Genomic DNA, 22,694 nt, shown 5'->3' on the forward strand with positions numbered 1-22,694 from the left:
CAATGCAGGCTTTCCTCAGTCCAGAGTGGAGGGTGGGAACCGCTGATAGGAGAGCATGCCTGTGAGTTTCCCCTTCGTTCCCTGGGTGGCATGCCTGTGCTGCCACACTCCTTTGGCAAGCCTTTCTCAGCCTTCTGACTTGACACAGCCTTTCCAACTCCTGGGGAAGAAAGGTTCATTCGTGATGAGAGGCTGTGTTTTTTCCAGCAATAAGTGAGGATGGGGATGAACCAGCTGGCACAGGGAGAGTCTTGCTGCCCTTCTGGGTCAGATGTGAGCAAACAGGGCTGGAAAATCTCTTCCAAGGAGGCAGCAGTGACCTGAGCGGAACGGGGGAAGGGGATGTGAAACACAGCTGAAGGAAAGCAGGCAAGCCAGAGTGCGCCTCCCCCTGTGCCCTGTGGCTGTGCACTCAGGGAAAGAGCCAGGAGAAGGTGTCTCTCCGCCCTTATTCTAGGATTTCTGGCAAGGGTAGTGCCCCAGGCAGCAGGACATCAGGCTTGTCTGACTCCTGGAGCTGAGGGTGAGTCCTGCTGAGGGAAGAGCTTGCATGGAGGGCTCCTGGTTTGCTCCCTAGGTGGCCTGTCTGCCTTGCCACACTACTGAGCAAGGCATTCTGGGACTTCTGAATAGACAGGGCCTTTCCTCCTCCTGGAGTCAAAGGGTTCATTTGTGATGTGGGGCTGTGATTTTTCTACCAGTCACTGAGGCCTGGAATGAGCCAGCTGGCAGAGAGACAGCCTGGGTGTCCTCCCCTAGTCGTTGTTGGAAAACAGGGTCAGAAGGCCTCCCCCGTGAGAAGGCCAGCAGCCACCTGAGCCGAAGGTCAGAAGGGGAGGTGAGAAACAGGAGAAGGAAAGGTGGACCCTAGTTCACCTTTGAACATTTCTACCCCAGGAGGAGGGAAGACTGTGCCTAGTCTGTCAGAAGGCCTGGAGCTCCTTGCAAAGAAGAGCGGCACAGCAGACTGGCCACCTACGTAACGGATGGGGCATCCCCCCAGGTAAGTGCTTGCACTGGGAGGACCCACCCACATGCCACTCTGGGGCAGAGGGAGAGGAGAACCCTATAACTTGCCGACTTTCCCAAAGAGGGCCAGCCAACGCAGCCCCTCGAGCCAAGACGGTGTCCATGGGACTGCTAGGAAGGAAAGAGCCCTGGGTCCAGAAAGTTTTCGGTGAAGGGTCATCAGCTCTATCAGAGGTAGAAGCTGCTGGAATTCTGGTGTGCCCGACCTGGGAGCTGCTGCCCGCCGCACCCGGGTCCTTAGTGCCCTGCCTGGGCTCCCCAGGGAGGATGCCAGACTTAGTCTTGGCCTTGGCCTGAGGGATGCCTGCGGTGATGGGGGCGTTCCACAGTTGCCTGGGCTTCCCTGGGAGAGTCAGAGATCCCTGGGTGGTGGCCTTATGGAACGGGCCACCTCTGGCCAAGTCTAGGGGAGGGAGCCGCCTCAGGGTCGAGATGGGTGGTGGCCAGCATCATCCTCACCAGGAGCAGCCCTCGGGGATCTTTCGCAGGGATTGTGTCACGCCCCGCCTTCCCCGTCGGATGCTATCCTCCTGCACCCAGATCCAGGTTGGAGGCCACGGATGACGCCTGGAAACTGCCTTTCAGCACCCTGTCTGGCCTTCCCTGCGCCTTGTAGGGCAGCGGTGGGAGAAAAACCTGTAGGGACGGCTGGACGTTGGCTTCGTGGGCTGCCACGTGGGCATCCAGAATCTTGGGGACCTGAGGAGAGGAGGGCAGGTGCACCCATGGCCTCTCTACCTCCCCGACCTGACCTAGGGTTCTGACTGACTCTCACGACTGTGGGAGCCCTGCTCCCTGGTCTGAGGACCATTCCTCCCACTGTGCATGCACGGGTGGGAGGGAGGGGTGGGGGGAGGAATCCGGCCTCTGGCCTCACTGGGAGCCCCGCACTGGGTGGGGGGGATCTGGCGGGGTGGGGGCGCCCTCTGGCGGAGGCCCCGTGCAGCTGCCAGGGAGCTGGGGTTCCCACTTCCTTCAGGGCTTCTCATGACCCTTTCCCCTCTCTGCTCAGGTAGCTGCTTTCCTCCTTGGAAGAGGTTTTCTGGCCCTGTTTGCTCCCAACTGACCCAGAAGGGCAGCAAGACTCCCTGTGCCAGCTGGTTCATCCCCATCCTCACTTATTGCTGGAAAAAACACAGCCTCTCATCACAAATGAACCTTTCTTCCCCAGGAGTTGGGAAAGCTGTGTCAAGTCAGAAGGCTGAGAAAGGCTTGCCAAAGGAGTGTGGCAGCACAGGCATGCCACCCAGGGAACGAAGGGGAAACCCACAGGCATGCTCTCCTATCAGCGGTTCCCATCCTCCACTCTGGACTGAGGAAAGCCCGCATTCCTTCCGCCTAGGGTGCTCCCCTTGGGAGATACCTGACAAGAAGGGCTGAGAGAAGCCCTCTCCTGGCCCACTCCCTGAGTCCACCAAGGAGGGGCGGAGGGAGACCACCCTAGGGCTTGCCTGATATACCCAAAGGAGGCTGACTGTCCCACTCATTTGGGCCAAGACTCTGTCAGTGGGGCAAGGACAGAGAAAAGGGCCCTGAGTCCTGAAGGTTTTCTGGGAGGTGTCACTGGCCCTGCTGGGAGAGGGAGCCCCGGGGTTGTCATGTGCCCAACATGGGAGGTAGTGCCTGCTTCATCTGGGTCCTTGCTAGCCATGCCCTGCGTCCCAAGGGAGGTTGATTGTCTCGGCAGTGGTGGGGAGAGGGATCTTCGTACCTCACAGAGACCTCCCCTAATCTAAGAGATGCCCTCTGAACTCAGAGAGACCTCTCCTGACCTCACAGAGCCCTCGCCTGACCTCAGAGACACCCCATCTGACCTCACCTGGATCTCCCCTGACCTCACAAAGAAACCCTCTCACCTCACAGAGACCTACCAAGACCTCACAGAGACCCCTTTCTGTCCTCAAAGGGCCCTCCTATGACCTCAAAGAGACCTACTCTGATGCCACATCCTCCGCTGAACTCATAGAGACCCCCTCTGACCTCACAGAGACATCCCCCTGACCTCACAGAGATGTCCAACATCACAGACACCCCATCTGATCTCATAGAGATGTCAAGTGACCTCAGAGACCACCTCTGACTACAGTGACCCCTTCTCTGACCTCAAAGAGAACCCTGGTGATGACACAGAAACATCCCCTGACATCATAGATTCCTCCCCTGAACTCAAAGACCTCCCTGACCCCAGAGACATCCCTGATCTCATAGAGACCTCCTGTGACCACACAGAGAACTCCTCTGAAATCACAAAGACTTCCTCTGACATCAAAGAGACGTTAGCTGACCTCAGAGACCTACTGTGACCTCACAGGGACCTCCCCTGACTTCACAGAGACCCCATTTGGCCTCACAGAGACCTCCTCTGTTCTCAAAGAGATGCCATCTGACCTCACAAACTCATCCTCTGGTTTCATAAAGACACACCCTGACCTCAAAGAGACCCCACAGAGACTTCCTCTGACATCACAGGGACCACCTTTGACATCACAAAGTCCTTCCTGACCTCACAGTGACCCCCTCTAACCAAACAGAGACCCCCCTGACCTCACAGAGACCTCCTTGATCTCACAGAGGTCTGCTCTGACCACACAGAGACCTCCCCTGACCTCACAGAGAGCCCTCTGACTTCACTGAGGCCTCCTCTGACCTTGCAGATAGCCCCTCTGACCATACACATACCTCCCTTGCCCTGATGATGACCCGCTCTGACACACGGAGACATCCCCTGATCTCACAGAGACCTCCATGACCTTGCTGAGACCCCATCTCACATCAAGAGACCTCCCTAACCTCACAGAGACCAACTGTGCCCTCACAAAGACCTCCCGTGACCTCACTGAGAAACCCTTTGACCTCACAGAGACCTCCCCACACCTCATAGAGACTCCCTCAGATGACACAGAGACCTCACATCACCTCACAGTGATGTCTTCTGGGCTAGCAGAGACCTCCTGCGAACTCAGATAGACCACTTTGACCTCAGAGAGAACTCCCCTGACCTAAAAGAGAACTCCCTGACCTAAAAGACCTCCCCTGACTGCACAGATACCTCCCCTGAGCTCACAGAGACCTCCCTGACCTCAGAGACCTCAGTGGCATCAGAGACCTCCACTGAACTCAGAGACATCAAGTGAGCACAAAGAGACCTCTCTGATCTCAAAGACACCTCCCTGACATCAAAGAGACCTGTGTGAGGTCACAGAGACATCCAGTGATGTCACAGAGACCACTCTGACCTCACAGAGACCTCATGTGACCTCACAGAGACCTCCAGTGACCTCAAAGAGACCATCTTTATCCTCAAAGAGACCTCTCCAACCTCACAGAGACATTCTCTGAACACACAGAGACCTCCCTGCCCTCTGAGACATTCTCTGATCTCACAGAAACCTCCCCTGACCTGGAATAGACCTCCCCTGTCTCACAGAGACCTTGCCTGACATCACAGATACCTCCCTGTCTTTGAGGACCGCTCCTGACCTCAGAAAGACACCGTCTGATCTCACAGAGACCTTCCCTGACCTATAGAGACCCACTTTTATCTCATAGAGACCTCCCCTGATGTCACATAGACCTCCCCTGAACTCACAGAGGCCTGCCTGAACTCACAGAGATCTCCTTGATCTCAGAGACCTCCCATGACCTCACAGATACCCACTCTGACCTCACAGAGAGCTGATCTTGCCACACAGAACTTGGTCTGACTTCACAGAGACCTCCCCTGACATCACAACATGCTCTCTGACCTCACTGTGACAAGATCTAATCTCACAGAGACCTCTGATCTCACAGAGACCTCCTTGAAATCACAGAGGTCTCTCCTGACCTCACAGAGACCTCTCTGCCATCTGAGAAACACCCAGATCTCACAGAAATCTCCCCAGACATCAGATAGGCCTCCCTTCTCTCACAGAGACCTCGCCTACCATCAGAGACACATCTCTGTCCTCACAGACCTACCCTGACCTGAGAGACAGCCCCTCTGACCTCACAGAGATATCCCTTACTTCACAGAGACATCCTTGACTTCACAGAGACCTCTCCTACCTCACAGAGACTTTACTTGACTTCATAGACACACCATCTGGCCACAAAGAGACCTCCCCCTAACTCACAGAAAGCCCCTCTGACCTCATTGAGACCTCCCCTGGCCTCACAGATACACACTCTGATGTCACAGAGACCTCCCCTGCCCTCACAAAGACAACTTCTGAAACACAGAGACCTCCCAAGACCTCACCGAGAACTCCCATGACCCCACAGAAACCACCTCTGACCCCACAGAGTACTCCCTGACCTCACAGAAGCCACAGCTGACATCAAGAGACCTCTCTGACCTCAGAGAGACAACCCTGACCTCAGAGAGACATCCGCTTACATCACAGAGACCTACCCTGATCTCACAGAAACCTCCCCTTATATCATAGATATCTCCTCTGACCTCACAGAGAATTCCTCTGACAACACACAGACCTCTGCTGACCTCGGAGACCTCACATCCCCTCGCAGAAGCCTCCTTTGAACTCAGAGAACTCCCTTGATTTCAGAGATCTCCCTGACCTGACAGAGACCTCCCATGAAGACACAGAGAACTGTGGGGGACTGGAATTGGCCATCCCAAGATACGTCTCTTTAGCATGAGGATTATTTTGGGCTGGTTAATTTTAAAAACTGCAGACATGGGGGCTGGCCCGATGGCCAAGTGGTGAGTTTGCGCGCTCCTCTTCAGTGGCCCAGGGTTTTGCTAGTTTGAGTCCTGGGTGTGAACATGGCACCGCTCATCAAGCCATGCTGAGGCAGCATCCCACATGCCACAACTGGAAGGACCAACAACTAAGAATACACAGCTGTGTAGAGGGGCGCTTTGGGGAGAAAAAGGAAAAATTAAAAAAAATTTAAAAATCTTTCAAAAAACTGCAGACATGAGAGAAACTCTGAAAAGTAGAATTTACTTACCCTCTGTTAAGAGATATTTACATTTGTAAAGGAAATCTCCATCTGTAAAGATATCTCCCTTTCTGTACCAGGAAGAAGGGGGATGACCTTATCTCTAGAAACTCTTATCAATGCAGAAGGCAAGGACTTATATCTGTATATAACCTTACTCTTGTGTACTGTGCTTTTCTGATAATCTCCCATAACTGACTCCCTCCACCCCCAACATCCTCCTTTCTCTTTAGCTGAAGATGGTATTTAAGGTGATGGCTTCAGCCATTTTGGGGAGTTACTCAGTTTTTCTAGGTCTCTCCCATGTATACATGTTATAAAGCTTTAATTTTCTCCTGCTATTCTGTCTCATGTGAATTTAATTCATTGTACAGCCAGAAGGACCCAGAGTGGATGGAGGAAATGTCTTCCTCCCCTGCAGAACTCTGACCTCACAGAGATGACCCTGAACTCAGAGACCTGCATGGCCACCCAGAGACCTCCCCTGACATGAAAGACCACCCATGATCAAACAGAGACAACATCTGTCCTCACAGAGACTCCCTCTGACCTCACAGAGGCCTCCCCTGACCTAACAGAGAACTTCCCTGGCCACATGGCTCTCCCATGTGATCAGAGGCAACCCCTCTGACCTCACAGAGACCAAATCTGACCTCATAGAGACCTGCCCTGACCTCACAGAGACACCCACTTACCTCACAGAGACCCACCCCTGAACTCAGGGGGAGTGCCCCTGACCTCACAGATACCTCCCCTGACCTCACATATACCCCCTCTGACCTCACAGAGTCCTCCCTTGAATTCACAGTGACCCTGTCAGAACTGACAGGGACCTGCCCTTATCACTGACTAGTTGTCCTGAGGAACTCAAGAGTGGGTTTACAAGAATTTAACTTTTTCCAAATTTTTTCCTTTTGTTATGTTAAGAAGATGCCATCACCAACCTCCTGGTGCCAGACCAGACCTTCCCACAAGAGCTACATGTATGACCTTTGCCTTATTTTTAATGCTAAGTTCTCTCCAGGAGGAGCGTAGGCCTTGTTACCATCACCTGCAGTGTGTGTGGAAGCATGCTTTCTATCTGAGTCTGTGCAAGAGGATACTCACCTCTCCCTTTTGAATATTCATTCCCCATCTGAAATAAATGTCCCTCCTTCCCTTTGTCTGGGGACACCATGACTCTGGAAATGATTCCTCATGGTCTCCTATTTGCTGCAAATATAGCTTACTTTGTGAGACAACTACTTCTGGTAGAGAGTCTGATGTAACTCACCAGGATGGAACGCGTTTTGCTTTCAGTAACAAATTGGCACCCAATATCGGGTTTGCCTCTTTGTGGTGCTCATGTTGCCAGCTTGATGTCTCCGCCCCCTCGGGAGACCCAGCAGCAGCTGCACTGAGCGCGTTGCTCTGTGGATCTTTCAATGGAGGTGAGTGGCGCCAACCGCACAGCATGGCTATAAGATTTATTTCTTTAAGTTGCCTCATAAAGTCTTCCTGTTAATGTCTGGCTTCAGGGTTTGAGTCCCATCTGGGGGTAGCCTGGCTCAGGGGAGTGAGAGTCCCCTCTGAATGGAAGGATTGCATGACCCAGCTACTCAGGATGGGACGATGCTTGGCTCTGGTGAAACAGGAGCAATCCCTGTTGACTAGTCTAGGGTTCCGGATCCCTCTGGAGAATGAATCTCCTCTGGAATGATGAGGTGGGGCTTTTAGGCTCCCCCCCGAAGTCACTGAGTCTGTCTTTGTGTTATGTCTGTGATCGGAGAGGGGTCCCCTTAGATGCGGTCAAGCCCCCTCTGGAGTTGGTGAGTCTGTTTTTTTGTCATTGGTTTTTGTTGAGGATGCTCGACATCAATCTTGTTTGTCCACAGTCTGGCTTTTCTGGACTCCTAGGTCTCTTTCCTTGCCCTCCCTATCACTGACCCCTGGGTGAAACCCAGTGTTCACCCAGTATTATTTTCCCTTTTCCGGCACTTGGTTCTGGCATGTCCGGCAGGTAGTTTCTGCGAATCAGGCACCTGGTTCTGGCGTATCCAACAGGTGGTTCTGGCGTGTCTGGCAGGTGGTTCCAGCATGCCTTGCAGGTGGTCCAGTCGTGTCTGGACCCTGGTTTTGGCGTGTGCGACACATGTTTCTGGAGTATCCGTCCGGTGATTCCAGTGCATCCAGCAGGTGGTTCTCGCAAATCTGGCAGGTGGTTCTGGCGTGTCCAGCAGTTGGTTCTGGCGTGTCGGGCACCTGGTTCCAGTGTGTCTGGCAGGTGGTTCCGGACCATCTGGCAGCAGGTTGTACTGTGTCCCCTACCTGATTCCCACGTGTGTGGGGGGTGGTTCCGGTGTGTCTTAATGGTGGTTCCAGTGTGTCCGGTGGGTGATTCCAGCATGAGTCCTGGGTGGTTCTGGTGTATAAGGAGCTTGGTTCTGTCATATCCAGCAGGGAATCTTGGCTTGTCCGGCAGGTGGTTCCAGAGAGTCAAGCAGTTGGTTCCAGACTGTCGGGCAGGTGGTTCAGGTGTGTCCAGCAGGTAGTTCAGGCCTGTCTGGAAGGTGGTTCCGGCGTGTCTGACACCTGGTTCTGGCATATCTGACAGGTGGTTCCGCCGTACCCGGCGTGTGGTTCCGAAGTGTCTGTCAAGTGGTTCAGGCATATCCGGCAGGTGGTTCAATCTTGCCTGACACGTGGTTCAGTTTTGTCTGGCAGGTTGTTCTGGCATATCCGGTGGGTGCTACTGGCTTATCATTCAGATGGTTCCGGCGTGTCAGGCAGGGGGTTCCTGTGTGTCTGGCATGAGCTTCTGGGATGTCTGGAAGGTGGTTCTGACCTGTGCATTGGGTGCTTCCGGTGAGTCTGGCAGTTGGTTCCCGCATGTCTGGCGGGTGATTCCAGCATGTCTGGCAGGTGGCTACGGCATGTCTGGGACCTGATTTCATCGAGTCTAGTTGGTGGTTTCAGCATCTCCAGGTGATGGTTCTGGCATGTCCGGCATGTTGTTCTGAAGTTGGTTCTGGCGTATCCAGGACCCGGTTCCAGCATATCCACCAGGTGATTTCGGCGTGTCTCGCACATTGCTCCAACGTGGCAGGCGAGTGGTTCTAGCTTGTCCGGCTGGTCGTTCTGGCGTGTCCACCAGAGGGTTCCAGCGTGTCCTGAAGGTGGTTAAGGAGTGTCAGGCAGGTGGTTCAGTCTCGTCCAGCAGGTGGTTCAGGCTTCTCCAACAGGTGTTTCAGTCATGTCCAGCACCTGGTTCAGGTGTGAGACACCTGTTTATGGTGTATCAGGCATGTGGCTCCATAGTGTCTGGCAGGTCTTCAGTCATGTCCGGCACCAGGTTTCGGCGTGTGCCACAACTGTTTCTGGCATATCCAGCAGGTGCTTCCAACGTGTCCGGCAGGTGGTTCACAAAAGTCTGGCAGGTGGTTCGGGCGTGTCCAGCAGGTGGTACTGGCGTGTTGGACATCTGGTTTTAGTGTGCCTGGCATGGTGCTTCAGAATGTCAGACTACCCGCCGGACATGCTGGAACCACATTCTGGCCATACCTGAACCACCTGCTGGACACCCTGAACCACCTGCCAGATACGCGTGAACCACTTGATGGAAACTCCAGAACCACATGCTGGGCACGCCGGAACCACTTGTCAAGTACACCAGAATCAGGTGCCGGACCAGCTGCAACCACCTGCTTGACTTGCCGGAACCACTGCTGGACATGCCAAAATCACCTGCCAGAAACGCTGGAAACAGGCAGCTTATATGCTGGAAAAACCCGCCAGACATGCATGAACCACCGGCCGGACACACTGGAACCACCACTCAGACACATCGGAACCACCTGCCAGACATGCCAGAACCAACTGCCGGACATGCCGGAAGCACCCACCAGACACGCCGGAACCACCTTCTGAACGTACCAGAACCACATGCCAGTCACACAGGAACCACCTGCCAGACACACCGGAACCATCTGAGGGAAGTGGCGGAGTCACCCACTGGACATGACAGAGCCACCTTCTGGACATGCCGGAACCACCTCACTGACACGCCGGAACCACCTGCCAGACACTTCGGAACCACCTGTTGGATATGCCGCAACCAGGTACCAGATACTCTGAAACCACCTGCCGTATACGCCAGAGTCAGGTGCCAGACATGCCACAAACACGTGCCACAGAGGCCGGAACCACCAGCGTAACACGTCGGAACAACCTGCTGGACACACCAAAATCACCTGCCGGATACACCAGAACCAGGTCCTGGGTACGCCAGAAGCAATTTCTGGAAAAGGCCAGAACAACCTGCTGGACACACCGGAATCACCCCTGGACATGCGGGAACCAATGGCCAGACATGCTGGAACCAACACCTGGACACTCTGAAAGTACCAACCGCACACGACGGAATCAGGTCCTGGACACATGGTAGCCACCTGACGGACACGCTGGAACCACATTCAGAGCATACCGGAACCACATGCCAGACATGCAGGAACCACCTGCCAGAAACCATGGAACCCACTGTCAGATACGCCGGAACCAGGCACCCAGTACGCTGAAGCCACCTGCCGAATATGCCAGAACCATGTGCCAGCCACGCTGGAACCATGTGATGGATACACCAGAAACAGGTACAGCAGAGGCCAGAACCAGGTGCCTGAAATGCCAGAACCACCTGCTTGACACACCTGAACCACCTGTCAGTCTTGTGAGAACCACTTGCCGGATACACCAGATGCAGGTGTCGCACATGCCAAAAACCAGGTTCCAGACACATCTGAACCACCTGCCAGTCTTGTGAGTACCACCTGCCAGATACACCAGACACAGGTGTCACACATGCCAAAACCAGGTGCTGACATGACGGAACCACCTGCAAAACATGCCAGAACCAGGTGCTGGACATGCTGGAACCACCTGCCGGACACGTCGAAATCCCCTGCCGGATACACCGGAACCACATGTCACATGTGCTGGAATCGCCTACCAGACATGCCGGGACCACCTGTTGGATACGCCGGAACCAGGTGCCTGATTCACTGAAACTACCTGCCGGACGCGCCAGAATCAGCTGTCGGACACGCATGGAAAACACACAGGATATGTCGAAATCACCTGCATGATATCCCATAACAATGTGCCAGAAAATAAAGTACCTAGGATGTGTGAAATCCTATTGAGGCATATTCATATAATGCATTTATTATCATCTTTCTCGCTTTTTCTGTTTTATTGTTATTATCATTTTTTTTTGAGGAAGATTAGCCCTGACTAACATCTACCACCAATCCTCCTCTTTTTGCTGAGGAAGACTGGCCCTGAGCTAACATCCATGCCCATCTTCCTCTACTTTATATGTGGGACTCCTGCCACAAAATGGCTTGATGAGTGGTGCATAGGTCTGCACCCAGGATCTGAACCGGCAAACTCCAGGCCACTGAAGGAGAACATGCAAACCTAACCACTGTGCCACCAGGCTGGCCCCAAGCTTTCTGTTTTTTTAAAGCAATTTCAATTCTTGCATTTGTTTCACCAGCAGTGGTATCATCATCTTGGACAGTTTCCTCCAGAGTCACAGTATCTAAAATTTGGAGCATTTCTGTTGCTTGTTTGGATAAGTGATGTCAGAATGTCTAGTAAATCTTCCCTAGGAGAACTGTCTAAAAGACATCTCAATTTAGCAACTGCAGGGACATGTATATTCAACATTTCAATCAATAGTAGTTCATTTTTGTAGAACTCTTCTGATAATTCTCCTAGTTTCTCTTTAGTTTTACAGGTGTTGAAAAATTCCTCAAGGCAGCCCACCAGTTCCGCTTTAACGACAGGATATGACTTCTCTTTTAAATCTGTACCATCTGCAAACAGCACAGGTGTGTGGTCAACAAAAGTGGGTGGGAATTGGGCTGGGTACTGCCCACAATCTGAACCATCAGTGCAGCTGCCCCAATCCTGTGCAGTGGAGGCAGATCCTGAGTATTGCTGGCGATGTAGGTCATGCTGGGGATGAGACTTAGGATGGTGCTCTGCAGCCCTCGAGCAGGCAGCTCCACACCAGCTGCAGGTTGCAAGTCCAGTCCACACTGGGTGCACATGGGGGAGCTTGGAAGCAGGCAGCCATCTGGGTGAGCAGCAGCAGGAAGTGGCTGAAGAAAAATTATGGGAAGAGGAGGGGAAAAAATGTATAATAAATAAAGCTTGCCTTGTTATGCAGATAAATCTCTCAGTTAAAAAAATTCTCTAGGGGTTGGCCTGGTGGTTCACTGGTTAAGTGCGCACGTTCTGCTTCGGTGGCCTGGGGTTCGCCGGTTCTGATCCCTGGTGCAGACATGGCACTACTTGGCACGCCATGCTCTGGCAGGTGTCCCACATATAAAGTAGAGGAAGATGGGCGTGGATGCTAGCTCAGGGCCAGTCATCCTCAGCAAAAAGAGGAGGATTGGCAGCAGTTAGCTCAGGGCTAATCTTCCTCAAAAAAAAAAAAAATTCTCTAGGGGCTGGCCTGGTGGCACACGGGTTAAATTCACACATTCTGCTTTGATGGCCTGGGGTTCACCTGTTCAGATCCCAGGTGCGGACCTACACAACACTTATTGAGCCATGCTGTGGCAGGCATCCCACGTATAAAGTAGAGGAGGATGGGCACGGATGTTAGCTCAGGGCCAATCTTTTTAAGCAAAAGAGGAGGGTTGGTGGGGAATGTTAGCTCAGGGCTAATCTTCCTCAAAAAAAAATTCTCTAAGAGTCATTCTCTTTCTGGTGCAGATGCTTTTACTAATGGAAATTTCCTTTAGAAACATAAATTTCCTTTCCAAAGAGGAAGTCTATCCTTCATTTAAAGCAGTCAAGGTGGAGATCAAGAGTTTTTCCTGCATCTGCTGGCTCTCGATTGCTTTTGGCTCCAAATAATTTGTATGTCAAAGTACCATACTTTGGGCATCTTCAGCATTCCTTCAAGAAGAAACAACTTGTTCTTGGAAGTCTCTGTCTCCTCCCCAACCCAGATGCACTCAAGCTGTTAGGGGCCAACAGCAAACAAGGTTCTGCCACAAGATGCTTTGGGGAAGCCTCTTCACCCTCAAAGGCCTGAGACACACTAGAGGGATAGATCACTGCAGGTTCTTCAGCCATTGAAAATAATATAAACAGCTCCATTCTCATAAATTTAACAACTTGAAAACAAGGAACAATTTACCTAAAATTTCAAACTAACAAAACTCAACCAAGATGATAGTATTTTCCTCGATCGGGCACTGCCAGCCAAGCTTTTTGCCACAAAACTCAAGACTTGGATTCATGTGACACACCTAAAGAAAGCACAAAACCCTGGGGGACTGCACATCATTTGGTGACTTAAAAATAAAGATTTCTCCAAATGGAAGCAGACAGTATCTGATGCGAAGGTTTCCAAGGTGTCCGGACCAGGTCTGTTGGAAGTTTGTCTGCCAAACCTTTGATGATGACATGACACTTCAGATCATCTCCAATGCCTATGATCTTGATAACACGCAAACTTTAGGTCAAAAGTGCCAGAGAGTTCTCCTTCCTCTCACTCCGTGTTCCTCAAATGTGGCCACGATAGGTTTCCAATCTGTGTGTTTTTCCTCCAACATGGGACATGACTCCCAGAGAAGGTCCTTCCTGGCATCGAGGGACGAGAGGCTACTGAAACTGGAAAAATCTGACTGCAGATCAACAATGCTTTCAGAGAAATATCACAATCAAAATGGGGACATGTGAAAGTTAATAAACGGAAACGTAGTTGAAATAGTGTTGGAAGGCTAATAGAGGGAGTTCTCATGCCCTATGTCAAAAGCGCAGTGCAACAGGAAGAATAAAGACTTTCTCTTCCTGACCAGTCAGAAACTAAGCCAAGGAGAGACTGTCACAACTCTGCCGATGAAAAGCCACTGCCCTCAAGACTGTGTCCAATAGCCCCCCAATTTTCCCCACTCTGAGATAAAAGAGCTTCTCCTCTCTTTCTTGCTGGGTGCTCCTGCATAGCTTGCCATGGTTTCACACTCCAAATGGCTATTCTTTGCTAATCCCAGGTAAACCAATTTTCGCCAGAGAAATAACTGGCTGTCTATTTGTTTAAGGTCAAGACTTGTTAATAAGCCAGAGATGTAGAGAAAACATTTGATAAAATCGAACTCCTGTTTGTCATAAAATTTTCTAGCAAGTTTGAAATAGATGGAAATTACTTTCACTTGTTGAAGGTCATCTACAGAAAATGCACAGTTGACTTCATGCTTAACAGGGAAAGACTAAAGGATTCTCCCCATAATAAGGAACAAGGAAAGGAATACCACTTTCACTATTCTTATTCAATAAAATACTGAAGCTTCTGGCAATAACAGAAGTAAAGGAAATAAAAGCCATAGAGTTTAGAAAGGAAAAATATAACCATTCTTAGTTTCATTGTTGTCTGTGTAAAAAAGTCTGGGAATCTACAAAAAAAAAAAAAATCAGAACTAATACATGAGTACAAAAAGTTCACCAAGTACAAGATCAACACACAAAAGACCATTTTATTTCTACAACTAATGATGAACCTGCAGATGATAAACTTGAAAATGCTGTATTATTTAAAACCACTCCGAAGAACATGAAACATTCAGGCATATATTCAGGAACATGTGTACAGGATCTGATGCTGAAAATTATAAAATACCGATTACGGTAATTAAAGAAGATGCAAATAAATTGAGAGCCTTACTATTGTCAAAGACAAATGCAACAGACATTAGTTAAAGTGGTGAAAGCAGATTTTATTCAGTAACGGCTCACAGAAGCTGAGCTGCGCTCAGATTTGTACGCAGGTGAATTTAGAATTTTAAAGGGAATGAAGGAGCAGGGTTCAGGGGCTCAGTGGAGTCAAAGAAGTGAAAAAGTACAAAGGTTGGTCAGTGTAACTGTGATTAGACCCACTGTGTTCGTTACTTTGCAGTTATCAAAGTTAGGATTCTATCCTCACTCAGAAGTTGAGAGAAAGAGTCTCTATCTGTCTTAATGATCGTATTTCAAAGGAGTGGCTCTTAGGTCCTTTAGAGAATTGTGAGAGATACATATCGACAGTTGTAAGCCCTCTTTAGTAAATACTCTAAGGAGGGGGATCAGAGGCCTATAATTGGGTGTTGACTAAAATAAACAGCAAATTTTTCTGTTAGCTTTGAGCTCTCAGGAAGGCATTTTAATGGTGGGCTGGAGTCATTCCGGTTACACAGCCTTATGCTGCTAGAAGCCACGCCAGAGTTTGGTTGAGTCTCCTCCTGGTGTGGGGGTTTGGAAGGAGTTGTTATGTGCTGAGAATTCTGCAGTCCTCACCATACTACTGGATAGAATAAAGAGTACAGGTCTCAATTATCCCCAAATTGATCTATAGGTCTAATATTATTCTAATAAAAATTCCACCACAGTTTGTAGACAGAGACACCTTTTTCTAAAATTTATATAGAAAGGCACATAGCTGAGAGTAGCTAAAACAACCGTGACAGGAAGAATAATGTGGCAGTAAACACTTTAACAATATTTAGTATTGCCTTGTAGATAGTGTAATCACAGCATCGTCATTTTCATTGTAGGACAGCTACATAAATCAATGGAACAGAGTAGAGAATCCAGAAATGGGCCACAGATTTATACCCTAGTGATCTCTGACACCAAGAGTGAACCTTAATGTAAATTATGGACTTTGAGTGATAATGATGTGCCTATGTATGTTCATCAATTGTGAGAAGTATACTACTCTGACGAGAGATATTGACAACAGAAAGGTTATGCATATGTGGGGGCAGGGACTATATGAGAACACTGTATATTTCATTAAATTTTGCTGTAAATGTAAAACTGCTCTAAAAAGTAACATCTGTTTATTTTTTAATAGGCAATACAAGAATACCTTGTGGTGATAAAACTAGTCATTATTTTAGCTGTGATGGATACACAAACTTGCACTTCTGATAAAATTTTACAGAACTAAATACACAGGAACAAATTAGTACAAGTAAAACTGAAGAAATCTGAATAAGATAGTGGATTGTATCAATGCCAACAAGCTGGCTGTGGTATCGTCCTATAGTTTTGCAGAATGTTATCATTGTAAGGAACTGGGTAAAGTGTACACTGGAACTTTTGGAGATATTCCTTACAGCAGTGTGGAATCTACAACGATCACACTATAAATTTCAATTAAAAATAGTTGGCAAATGGAAAGTCAGTCTATGTTCTAAGTTAGGAAGTTTCATTAAATGGTCAGTCCCATTACTTTATAAATTGAATATAATGCCAATAAAAATTTTAACGAGCTTTTCTGTTGAGTTAGATAAATGATCCTACATGGAAAAAATAAATGCATAAGCTAAGCTAGGAAAATATGGACCAGGAAGAACTCTGAGGGAGGAACTGTTCTATCACACGTTAAAAATATTGCAGAGACTGTAATGTGACAGGAGAGGATTGTTGCATGCACAAGAAGAGGAGAGAAGGGAAAGGGAGGGGAGAGGGTGGCAGAGGTCAGGGGAGTGGGGGAGGGGTGGCCTGATTGGAAGTTGTTGACGTGGGGAAGCTGGAGGTCACTAAGTAGAAGGCAGGCATCCTATGTGATGGTTTAGGGAGCATACGTGGCTTTCTCTGGCGGTCCTGTGTTGAAAGCAGAACGAGAGTTTTGGAAACTGGCAGTTACTGACCAAGTGCTGACTGTTCTGTGCTGAATGCTGCAGGGGCTGTGACTTGGCTTCTTGGGATGTTTGCTTCCCACGTTGGGGGTCAGAGTTATACTGTCATATATGATCTGGCCTTTGTCCATTTGTATATTCAGTCTCAAAAAAACAGTCGGTGCACAAATTCATCAGTTAGCTCATCATTAAAAAATCGTCTCTTGGAAAGTTAAACCTTTGAAAGTTAAAAAGATGAAAATGTTAAAAAGATGAAAGACGCCAAATAAGTTTTATAGATGAATATGAAGAAATTGAATAAGAATCTCAAAATTATCCTTCAACAGATTAGGGTGTCATGAAACAGGTCTCTCAAACTTAAAGTCCTATATTAACATTATTTTCTAAAAAAGAAATTTGGCAAAATGTATTAAAGGACTTAAAACGTCCTTAGCGTTGACTTCATGTTTACACTTCTAGTAATTTACAATCAGGAAGTAATTCTAAATAGCAATACGTTTTATCTCCTAAATTGATTATTTTGTGTAAATTATTGATTAAAAAAAGAAAAAAATGAAATCAAATGTCCAGCAGTTAAGTATATTTACTTGAGAATATATCATGCAAACTACGTTTAAGTAGAGTGTCATTTTTATTATCAGCATAGGAGAAAAGATGAGTTATGGAAGGGATTCTGCTCATGCTCAGTTATTTCCTTTACTTAACATTAAATCTTGAATAAAGTATAATGTCAAGCTGACTCATTTACTCGTTCATTTTAAAAGCTGAAGACTATTTCCTTGGTTTTTAAATAATGAGGTGTAAAGAAGGGGGTGAGGTGTTGAAAATAACTTCCACTGAGATTGACAGTAGCAACTGCTCTTGATTTTTTTGAGAGTTGTGGGGTCACCCATCAAAGCAGGAATTCTATTTATGTTCAGAAATTAACAATCTGAATTTTATTAGAAATTTTGACTTTTATACACCCTCAAAAAGTAAACTTAGGAATTTATTTGAATTTTTAGCTCTGTTGAGGTATGAGTAATAGACAAAAAATGCACACGTTTTCTATATGTGTATTGATTAGTTTGGACATATGCATACACCCGTCATATCATCCCCACAACCAAGTGCTGAACACATCCATGACCTCCAAAAATTTCCTTGTGATTTTTGTGTGTTTTTTTAATCTTAGGAATTTCATGGATTTTAACCTTATGCTCAGATAAAAGAGGGAGAAGATGAGGTGTACGTTGTTTCATTATGGTACCTTAAGACATAGACTTTCAACATACACATGACTTCTGAAAAGCAACATTTATTACTTTCACAATGAAATATTTTCTCCTATTTCCTTCAAATATATGGCCTTCTTATTCTACCCCGCACCCACTTCCTTTTTGAGTAGGGACTCAGGAGAAATTTCCAATGGTACAAACAAACAGGGTCCAAGGGGTGTCTGCCCCTCAGCCCTGCAGGCTTTTCCCCTGTGAGAAGCGCCCACTTTGCACGTGTGTGAGCCAGTGTGGAACAGGACAGAGTATGTCTGCAGACTGGTTCAGCCTGCTGAGCCCCTTTGCTGCTTCTAACCTATGGCCACGAAAAAGGCTAAATGGAGGGAAATTAAACTTTGATGTGTTGATGATTGAAAAGGAAAGTGCCTTGCTCTCTAAGGGATAAAGTCATTTGGAGGAAAATCAAATAACTATCATAGTTACTTTTTCCTATCTTATTTTTCCACTGAAGCCACTAGATATTTCAATCTGACTTCCTAACACAATCCAGTAGTACCTTCCTTTTCTAAGGCCAATGAACTGTTATGTAAAGGGCTTCTATTGCTTTTTCCAAACCCTCCTGGGATTCTGTTTATCTCCTGTTCATTTTTCAGCCCCTGCTTTTCAGATTGCTTTGTTCACTGTCCTTGTAAAATAAATGTGGCTCATTAAAATAACCAGCATTAATATGTATCTCTTTCACTGCATTTTATCTAATAAATATGCTGAAGATTTTCTGTATTCTGCATGTGAATCCTTTGTTGAATATTGGAACTGGGACAATCTCTTCGCATCCTGTGACTCGCCAATTCCCTCTTGTAATGTGTCTTATGATGAACCGAAAGCCTAAATTTTAATGAATCCCAGTTTACCGATATTTCTTTTATGGAGAGTGTGTCTGTGTGTGTGTGTCTTCTTTGAGAAGTTTTTTCTACCCTGTGGTCCCGAGGATGTTTTCTTATGTTGTCTTCTAGAAGTTTCATTATTTTACCTTTCCCCTTTAGGTCAAAGTGTCCAGGAATTGAGTTTTGTGTATTGTGAGGGTAGGGCTCAAGGTTTCGTTTACATCCATATGCCCGTCTCTACGAGTAATAACAGGCAGCATTGGGACAGGTGGACACAAGCCTGGGAGTTAGGGGTCCTGTATTCTCAGCCTTACCCTCCCTTTAAAGCACCCTCTGAACGTGGGCAGGTGATTTTCCCAGTTCTCCCTCCTCTCAGACTCCTTCCTTCCTCTCTTCCTTCTATCCTTCATTCCCCCCTCCCTCCCTCCATTCTTTCCTTCCTTCCTTCCATCTATCCTCCCGAGCATCTGTCCAGGTATCAATCTGTCCAACTGTCCTCCTGCCTGTTCGCCTGTTTCTCCTTCTCTCCTTCCATCCTCTTTCCTCCCATGTCTCAACTTCTCTTCCTTGTCTTTGTTCTTCCTGCTTTCCCTGTGACCCTCCATTTGTCCGCTCTTCCTCTGTCCATCCAGGTATCCCCTCTATCTGTGCCTCTACCTATCTCTTTGTCGCGTCTCTCTCTTCTTCAAGCACACTGTCTCTCTTGGGTTCATCTCACTCACAGGCTCGAACATCCCTCTACTCACACAATCCCTCCTTCTGTCACTCACATTTATGGCTCACCTGTGAATGGTTGTCCTGGGACAGCCACTGCTGGAGTGCAGATGAGCCTGTGGGGCTTCACCCACTGTGTGGGGTCTCTGTCTCTCCCGGACGACAGCCCTTTCCACAGCTCCTGAGCCGGGCAGCATGTTCCTGCCTACTTCCTCATTGCTTGAGCAACCAGAAGCCACCACAGGCCTAGGGGGGCCCCTCTTCCTTCCCCAGAGGAGCTCTCCAGCCCCACAACTCCACTGCCCAATTATTACTGGGCAGCTGGGAAGCCGAGGTGTGCAATTCTGCTTTGAGGGCAAGCATGCTGATCACAAGGATTATACCAATATTTCAATCTGATGCAGCCCTCAGAGAGCCCCTGGTCTTGTGAAAGTCACAGAAAATTCTAATACAAGGTGGGATGTTTTGAGGAGAAGCACCTGGCATCCTTTGGGTGAGAAGGGCTCTCTGGAGGAAGTTTTGCCCAATTGGGGTCTTTAAGAAGGAGTAGGAGTTATATAGGGAAATAGGGTGTGGAGCGTGTTCCTGGCAGAGGAAATTGCATGAGCAATGGCCCTGTAGGCAAAAACAGCATAGTGTATGGGAGAATTGACAGGAATTTGGTTTGCCTGAAGCACAAAGCCTAACTCAGAGTGAATGGATCAATAAGGCTGAAGAGTCAGCAGGAGCCAGATGTGCAAGGGCTTTGAGTGCCAGGTCAAGAAGCTTGAACTTAACCCTGAAGGCCTTAGGGAGCCATGGGTGATGCTAGAGCAGGAGTGTTCTAGTGAGATCTTCACTTCAGAAAAATGCTTCTAATGTTCAAGGCAGAGAACATCCTTTAGACAATGCATCCAGTGAGCATGTTAGGGTGTTGGTTCCGGTGAGAAAAGGTAAGACCTACCTGGGACGTGAATGAACAGAAGGAACGCATTGAGGAGCAATCTGTAGGTGCAATTGGTGTTACTGGCAGGTGAGGGAGGAGGAGCTGAGAGATATGCTGGCTTCGACTTGGATGAGCACAGCATTGGGTGGTGGTTCCACTGGGAGCAAAGGCAACAGATGATACTGAATTCAGGACTCTGATCTGGTCTCAGCTCAGCTCTCAGTGATGGCCATCTCTCTCCCTCTCTTCTTGCAGCCAAGGGACACGACCTGAAGGCCCTCACACTCAGTTCCACCCTCTCCAACATCCAGTATTTGACAGACATGAGCAAGAGCTCAGCCACATTGAACTCCACTGAGAGAGGCCTGCAGCCCCTAATGAGACCCTGGTGTCAGCAGCTCCTGGCTGGATGAGTCCCAGCCAGCCACTCTCCACCTGCTGTCTCTCCTGCTCGTCGTCCTCCTGCCTCCTCCCCAGCTTGGATCCTTGTTCAAGAAGAGCAGCCTGGGCCCCTTGTCTTGGGCTGTAGACTGATCTCCCTCAGGGAAGTCCCTTTTCTGAGCATTTGAGAGTCATGAACACTTTCGGTGACCACCCCAGTTTTCACTCTTCCCACTGACTGCCAATTTGCTCCTCCCTCCCTCTGGCCCCCATTATCAGAGGATTCAGGACATCTCTCTAGAGTCCTCACATTCCTCTCTCCCCAGGCCTGCAGACGATGGGGCAGCCACCAGCGTGGAAGCTGTCTGCACCTACCACCCTGACCCCATGGCTCATGATGGAGAGTGTGACAGAGACCCCATGTGACAGAGAGCAGCATTCCTGGGTGCTGAACCAGCTGATCCACCCTGTCACCCCGAGGGGCCTCTACTCCCTGCTCAGGGACAGCCTTTTTGTCAGTGGTGAGTGTTCGTGCTGAGCTGGATTGACAGTGATCGTTACTTATGCCTGTTCTGCTTTATTTCCTCTCTAACACGTCAGCCCAGGTTCTGCGTATGTAAAAACTTTCAACTTACAAATGGAGACTATGTAAATGGATTTGTTGATCCCAATAAAAAAAAAATGTGAACTATCTCACTATTAATTTTTATATAGATTGCCTGGACAAATGGTAATATCTTGGTTATAATGGGTTTACATATATAATTAAAAATTAGTTTCACTTGTTTATTTTTAGTTTTTTAAATGTCAGTATTTAAAAAAAGTTTAAATTTCATTAGATAGAGTGTGAAATTCTACTGTTGGACGGCACTGCTCAAGACGTGAAAATGAAGCCCAGAGAAAGTGGTTAGGGACAACTTTTCCAAGGAAAGGAGTCAATCTGACCCACGTGGCAAGATGCAGACAACAGTCTCATACACACACACACACACACACACTTAGAAAGTAAGACCAACATCATCATAGAGTTGAACCACTACTTCTCAAGTGGCAAGAGGTTGCAGTCCTACATTGTTCTAAGTGGACGACCTCAGGAAAGGAGCCAGGAGTCAAGAAAATTTACCAATCAGGAAGATCTAAAACCAGAGAGTAAAGGTCAGGATCTTTGGTGAAGTTCCCAGCGGTGGATTCTGTTAGAGACTCAATACGTTAGTGAGAACTTTGCAAGAAGGGTTGTTACAGAACTCACCTATCGTTTCCTATGTAAAAATACACAAGTTTTGTAAAGAATACTAGCTCCTGCCAATCAACGAAAAGATGGTAGAAGACGAATATCGCCCTTGTAAATCACTCCTGGATTAGTGAGCCAGTCAGGGAACAGATGACAGTGGATTGAGCTGGACCTCACTAGGCTGATTCTGACTTCATGACCATCCTGTGGATTGTCTCATGCCAGGACCTCTAAAACATGCTGCCCCCACCACTCTTTTGCCACCAAGGTCCACCAACCAGACCTTGCTGACAAATGCCCTGGCTGGGCCCCTTCTGACCACACCTGGAGGACTCTCCCCAAATCCTACTCCATCACGGCGCTCTTCCACCTGCCACTGGCCAGGGAGGCATTTCCTCCAAGGCTGACACTCTGTGTGCCCAGCTCTGGGAATGACATGTCTCCCTCAAGTGAAGAAAAGGATGTCAGTTCAGATCCTGTGGGCTGCAGCCATTAGGACAAGGCCTGGGGTTTGCTGTCAGAGAGAAGAGAACCTGTGGTGGGTGTGGGTCCCAGGGTTCAAGAAGCCCCCGTGATTCCTGGATAGAAGCCCAGAAGACGATGCAGGACGGAGGAGGGATGCTTGGGTGTGATTGTGCTTGGGAATGTCCATAGGGAGGCGGATGTGCCATTGGTAATGCCTTCAACAGTGTTGTTCAT

General features: G+C 48.4%; 1 long non-coding RNA gene across 2 annotated transcripts; it reads left to right on the forward strand.

The window, feature by feature from the left end:
* The first annotated feature begins 766 nt into the window (after positions 1 to 766).
* Positions 767 to 2,569, forward strand: LOC139043330 (uncharacterized). Of its 2 annotated transcripts, none has more exons than XR_011500423.1 (3): positions 767 to 1,003; positions 1,518 to 1,746; positions 2,046 to 2,569. It is a non-coding gene; the product is annotated as an uncharacterized lncRNA (long non-coding RNA). The 2 variants fall into 2 exon arrangements; XR_011500422.1 differs by having other exon boundaries at positions 768 to 1,003; positions 2,042 to 2,563.
* The last annotated feature ends 20,125 nt before the right edge of the window (positions 2,570 to 22,694 follow it).

This window comes from Equus asinus, unplaced genomic scaffold, assembly GCF_041296235.1.
Source record: "Equus asinus isolate D_3611 breed Donkey unplaced genomic scaffold, EquAss-T2T_v2 contig_2, whole genome shotgun sequence".
NCBI classification, from domain to species: Eukaryota; Metazoa; Chordata; class Mammalia; order Perissodactyla; family Equidae; genus Equus; species Equus asinus.